This window comes from Cupressus sempervirens, chromosome 9, assembly GCF_028749045.1.
Source record: "Cupressus sempervirens isolate cs-2001-9-10 chromosome 9, ASM2874904v1, whole genome shotgun sequence".
NCBI classification, from domain to species: domain Eukaryota; kingdom Viridiplantae; phylum Streptophyta; class Pinopsida; order Cupressales; family Cupressaceae; genus Cupressus; species Cupressus sempervirens.
The window spans coordinates 493,955,753-493,961,939 of NC_143126.1; positions in this window are offsets into that span (position 1 = coordinate 493,955,753).

The following is a 6,187-nucleotide window of genomic DNA, read 5'->3' on the forward strand; positions in this document are numbered from 1 at the left end:
ATTTTGCATGAATGAATCTAAAACCTTGATGTTGCAAGGATGCAAATGATTGGATTGGTTTAGTTTCACTTGTTAAAAGATTTTTTTTTTTGGCAAATTTTTAGTTTTTAATGCATTTAAGTATGATTTGGGAGTTCATTTTAAGCACTAAAAAGAAGTGTGTATGATTTTGCTTCCTTAAAAAAAAATGGCCAAGATCTCCCACAAGAAGAAGAAGAAGTAGATGGAATAAGAAGAATATAGACAAGAAGAGGAAGAAGAATTCCAAGTTCTTTGTCCACCTATAAGCTTGAAAAATTTGCAAATACTATGAGATATATTATGAGTTCCTTTGTCTTCTTCATGCTCATGTGGACCTACAAAACCAATTTATACAATCCTACCAATCACAAAAATAAGCAAAATTAGCCAAAATCAGAAAATGACATACAAAACTTGACTAAAAAAGCTAATGAAGATGACCCATGCGGGGTCCCACCGGGCATGCCAAAATGTATATGAGCAATGTTAGTATGCTAATAGAAACCAAATTCAAATAAAGCTTCTACAAACTAAACAAAATTCATAAACTTCAAGATAGACTAAGATGAGCTCTCAATTGAGAATATGAGCCATTAATGGGCTCTCTCAATGAGAAGCTCTCTTGTTGAGTGGCTTTGTCTAAATAGATAGGATGTATGCTCAATATGCTTCCAAAGGCTTCAATGGATAATTGTGGATTTTTGGTGTGGATAGATGGCTTTAGTCTGGATTTGGCTCTCAAAATAGCATTATAACTTTACTTCATGGATTGTGTTATTTTGTAAAGGGGAAGGATCCAATTTATAGGCAAGAGGCTTGAGGGATTGAGGGCTAAGATGCAAGGATGGGAAAAAGCTTATGGAAGGCTCAGATTGCATGAGAGGAGAGCACATGGATTGTGCTTCCTTATAGCCAATCAAGGAGTGACACATGTCACATGGTGAGAGGATGGAGGAAAGGGCAAGGATGAGTCAACAAAGGAGGCTCAAGAGATAAAATCTTCATAAAGACCCTCATAATGACTTGTAAGAGCAATAAAAGGGCTTGTAAGAGTCATTTATGACCTAGTGGACTTCATAAAGTTTTATGGTTGAGATATTTTGAGGGTGATGAGAGCAAATTCGACTTGGACTTGATTAAGAAGGTTTTAAGCTTGTTTAGGCTTGTGGAAATGATTAGAGGATGGATTAGGATGGTTTAGGATTAGCTTAGGGATAGGCAAGTGGATGGCATTTAATGAGGGTGGGTGAAAGAGGAGATATTTGTTAACTTTGGCTTGGGTTAGGAAGTTTTAACTCATGTTTAGGGAATGTGACAAGTTTAGGAGGGGATTAGGATCAGTTTTAAAGACATCTTCTAGAAGAGTCTAGACTTTGGATGAGGATAAAGACTTTCTAGAATAGTCTAGAATTTCCTAGGATGAGGATGAAGACTTTCTAGAAGAGTCTAGAACTTCTTAGGGTGAGGATAAATTAGATTTTTAGGAAATAAATAAAGTTTTATTTATTTCAAGGGTTTGGGTTGAGGAGATATTTATTAAAACTTTTTTAATAAACATAAGGATTAATATTTAATCTTAATTAAATATTTTGAGTTGGGATTAGGGGTAGGAAATGATAGGATTAGCCTTTAATCGAAATTAAAGAAGGATTAGAAGATTTTGGAAGAGGTTATTGGTCATAAGGAAATTGGCCAAGTTTTGGGAAAAAAATAAATTTTTTATTTATTTTAGGATTTTTGGTCAATTTATTAATTAAATAATTAATAAATAAGGAAATAATGTTTAAATAAGATATAAACATTTTTGGGAGGGATTCCTTAATTAAATATTTTTAATTAAGATAAAGGGATTTAATGGCATAAAAATTAATTAATTAATTAATTAATTAATTAATTAATTAATGATGATGTCATCAGGAATTTTTCAGAAAATAAAATTACTTTATTTTCTAAAGGTTTTTTAGGTGTCTACAGTGGGAACCAAAGAGGAACCAAAGAGAAAGGTGCATTTCCAAAATGAAGAAATTAGTAAGCCAACTACCCCAGAAAAGGAAACAAGATATGAAGTTGTTAAGCAAAAGGATTCATCTATTGTCCAAACTCCTATACCCTCAAATGTTAGTGTGAAAAATATTGTTTATGATCCAACTGATATGGTTTCAATGTTATCACAAATCACTGTCAAGGTTCCTCTATTAGAAATGTTTAAGATAGAGGAACATAAGAGAAAGGCTTTGTCTTGGCTGGGAGGGATACAAGATAATGGTGTTGTTAAACAAGAAACAACAAATACACTATAGATCCCAGTTCTAGAAAAGTAAAAAGAGGAGATTGGATTCATATCTCATACCCCAAATTTATTTAGACAATTCATCAGTTGCATACTTGTAGGATATTGATCCCTTTTTCCTAAGTTTGATCATAAAGGGCAAGACATTAAAAAATTGTATGATTGACTTAGGCACTTCAAATAACATAATGCCTTTGAAAGTTATGCAAGCCCTTGGTCTAGGAGTTGGCACTAGACAAGGTAGGTGTAGGGAAATAGATGCTTGAGAGGTACTTGTCATAGGTACTATTAATGCTTTACCTTTCAGACTTGCTGCATATCCTGATGAAGAACTAACTATGTTAGTCCTTGTAGTAGATATTCTCCCCCACTATGGGATGTTACTTTCAAGGAAGTGGAGTGTTTGCAATGGGAGGTAGTATGCAATTTGATTTGTCATAGGCCACTTTTTAGGTAAGGGAAAAGGCCATCAAGGTTAATAGAGAACCAAGAGTAACTCATATCTTTGAGGAAAATATTGACAAAGATACAACTTTTTTAATAGACACAAATGTGAATGCATTTAGAGCTGAATTGATCATCCAAGAAGTAGAAAAATTTCCTACACTAATTGAATAGGAGGTCACATGTTTCTTGGATTCTCCAAATTTTTGGAATATGTACTTTGATGGAGCAAGCTCAAAGGAAGGATCAGGAGTTGGAATTGTCTTTGTCTCTCCAGATAAGAATACATTTAGGTATTCCTTTTCTCTAAATTTTACATGTACCAATAATGTTGCAGAATATGAGGCTTTTTGGTTAGGATTGAAAGTTGCAGCACATCATGGAATCAAGAAAATACATGTTATTGGTGATTTTGAATTGATTATCTCTCAGGTCAGAGGTATATATGTGTCAAAAAATTAAAGATTGAAGCAATATAGGAATTTTTTTTGGGACATGATTGAATCTTTTGATGGTTTTGGAATAATATGGAAAGATAGAAGTAATAATAAGATGGCAGATCTTTTAGGAAATGTGGCCATAAAGCCTGATGATATATCATTTGCTAGTGTATCCACAATAGAAGTACAGAATAGGACTTCAATCCCAGATAATGTACATAGTTGGAAAGTTTTTGAGGATGACAAGGATATCCTAAATTTTTTACTCAATGAGGATAAATATCATGGACAAGAACTTGATTGTAGTGCATGGGTGGAAACAATTAATGGGAAAGAAACAATTTTTGGACAAGAGATCCTATAATTAAAGAATAACAAGGAACCCAAAGGTTTGGTTGTATTGCAAAGTGCTTTTGATAATCAAGATAGTGTGCACTCAAATGCACAAGATAGTAAACCACAAGAATTAGAAGAAATCAATCTGGGTACAGCTAACTCCCCAAAGAGGGTATACATTGGTAAAACCTTAAACCCTGACATCAGGAAGTCTTTGATGGATTTATTAAGAAAATTTAGACATGTTTTTGCATGGTCTTATGATGACCTTAAGGCTTATAGGCAAGACTTGTTCCAACATGCTATACCTCTTAAGGAAGATGTGAAACCTTTTAGGCAGAAGCAAAGACCTGTGAACCCTACTCTAGCCCCTAAAATGCAAGAAGAATTATTGAAGCTCAAAGATGGGGGAATAATTAAGCGAATTAGGCATTCTTCATGGGTGTCTAATTTGGTACTTATTAGGAAAAAGAATGGTGATATTAGGCTTTGTGTTGATTTTAGAAACCTAAATATTGCATCTTTAAAAGATAATTATGGACTTCCCAATACGGAGGCTATGCTTCAACAAGTAATTGGTTCAGAATTGATGTCCATGATGGATGGTTTTTCAAGATACAACCAGGTTCTTGTTGATGAAAAAGAACAGTTCAAGATAGCCTTTACCACCCCTTCAGGAACTTATGTGTATGTAAGAATGCCTTTTGGCCTCATAAATGCAGGAGCAAGTTTCCAAAGAGCCATGGATGTGGGTTTTAAAGATTATATTGACAAATTCATGGTAGTATATCAAGATGATTTGACTACATATTCTAAGAAAGTTGAAGACCACTGTAGGGATCTTGAAAGGATTTTCCTCAAGGCTTTGGAGTATGGAGTATCTTTGAACCCAAGAAAATGTACCTTTGGGTTCACATAAGGGAAACTTCTAGGTCATATAGTTTCAAAAGAGGGGGTTAAAATTGATCCTGAGAGGGTAGCAGTGATTGACAAGGTCCAAAAGCCAAAAAATGTTAAAGGTATACAATCTTTCTTTGGACAAGTTAATTTCTGAAGGAGATTTGTGACTAACTTTGCTAAAGTTAATAAGCCAATCTCAAAAATGCTCAAGAAAGGTGCTATAATAAATTGGGAAGGTGAGCCTACTATTGCTTTCCAAGAAATAAAAAATGCTACTAAGAATGCTCCAGCTCTTAGGACCCCTAATTATGGAGAGCCCATGCATATTTTTTCTTTTGCATTTTTTCATACTATTGCAACTGTTTTACTTCAGAAAAATCTATAGCATTTCTTAGTAAATCCCTACAACTTGTAGAATTGAAGTATTATATTAATGAGAAGCAGAGATATGCTCTTGTCAAAGCTATCAAGGCTTTCAGATGTTATCTTGTAGGCACTATTGTCATAGCTTTTGTGCCAAATGCAACAGTGAAGGATATTTTCTCTTAGCAAGAAGTATCTGGTAGAAGATGTATATGGATTAATAGAATCCAAGAATTCAATGTAGATATCTAGATTACTAAGCTAGTAATGGGCCAGGGATTGGCAAATCTCATGGCACAAACAAATTTGGATGCCAATCAAATAAATGTTGAGGATAAGGATATTAGCCTTAGCACATGTGATATGGAATAGTGTAATTGGTATAAAGACGTAATATATAACTTGCAACATATGTAATCTCCACCTTATCTAACAAACAATTGAAAGAGGACTATAAAGTTGCATTCAGTCAGATATATTATTGTGAATGGAATGTTATGGTGGAGAAATTTTGAAGGTCTATTGCTGAAATGCATTGATCAATAGAAATCTGAAAAAATACTAAGTGAGATGCATTCAAGAATATGTGGGGGGCATTATATGGCAAAGACTACAGCCCATAAGGTTATGAGGGCAGGTTTTTGGTGGCCTAACTTGTTTAGAGATGCTCAAATCTTAGTAATAAAATGTGATTCATGCCAGAGGTTTGTAGGAAAATTAAAATTCTCAGGAAATACACCTTTGAAGTCAATTGAAGTCGAGGCACCTTTCCAGCAATGGGGAATGGATTTTATAGGTGAGATCTCACCTAGCTCTAGTAGTGGTTTTTCTTGGATACTAGTTGCAACTGACTATTTCACAAAGTGGGTTGAGGCAATCCCTACTAGAAATTCAACCAAAAAAGTGGTGAATAATTTCTTACTCAATAACATCATTACAAAATTTAGATGCCTTGAAAGAATAGTAACTGATAATGCTATGTGATTTAGATCAGAAGAATTTATCAAATTTTTTGAAAAATATGGTATCACTAGGTCAATTTCCTCACTATATCACATCCACAAGGGAATGGATAGCCAGAATCTACAAATAAAAGTTTATTAAAATTCATCAAGAGGACCTTGGATGATAAAAAAAAGGCTTGGGATTCAAAATTACAGTTAGCTATCTGGGCTAATAGAGTGACAGTCAAAAAGGCAATAGGCATATCACCTTTTGACCTTGTATATGGAATTTAGGCTAGAATGCCTCAGAACAATTTGATAGGTTTGTATAACTATATTTAGATGTATGATGATGATATCATTGATGACATGCATGAGAGGATTGATGAATTGGTTGGATTAGCAGAAACAAGAAAAGAAGCCTCTGCAAGAAATTTGAAATTGCAACT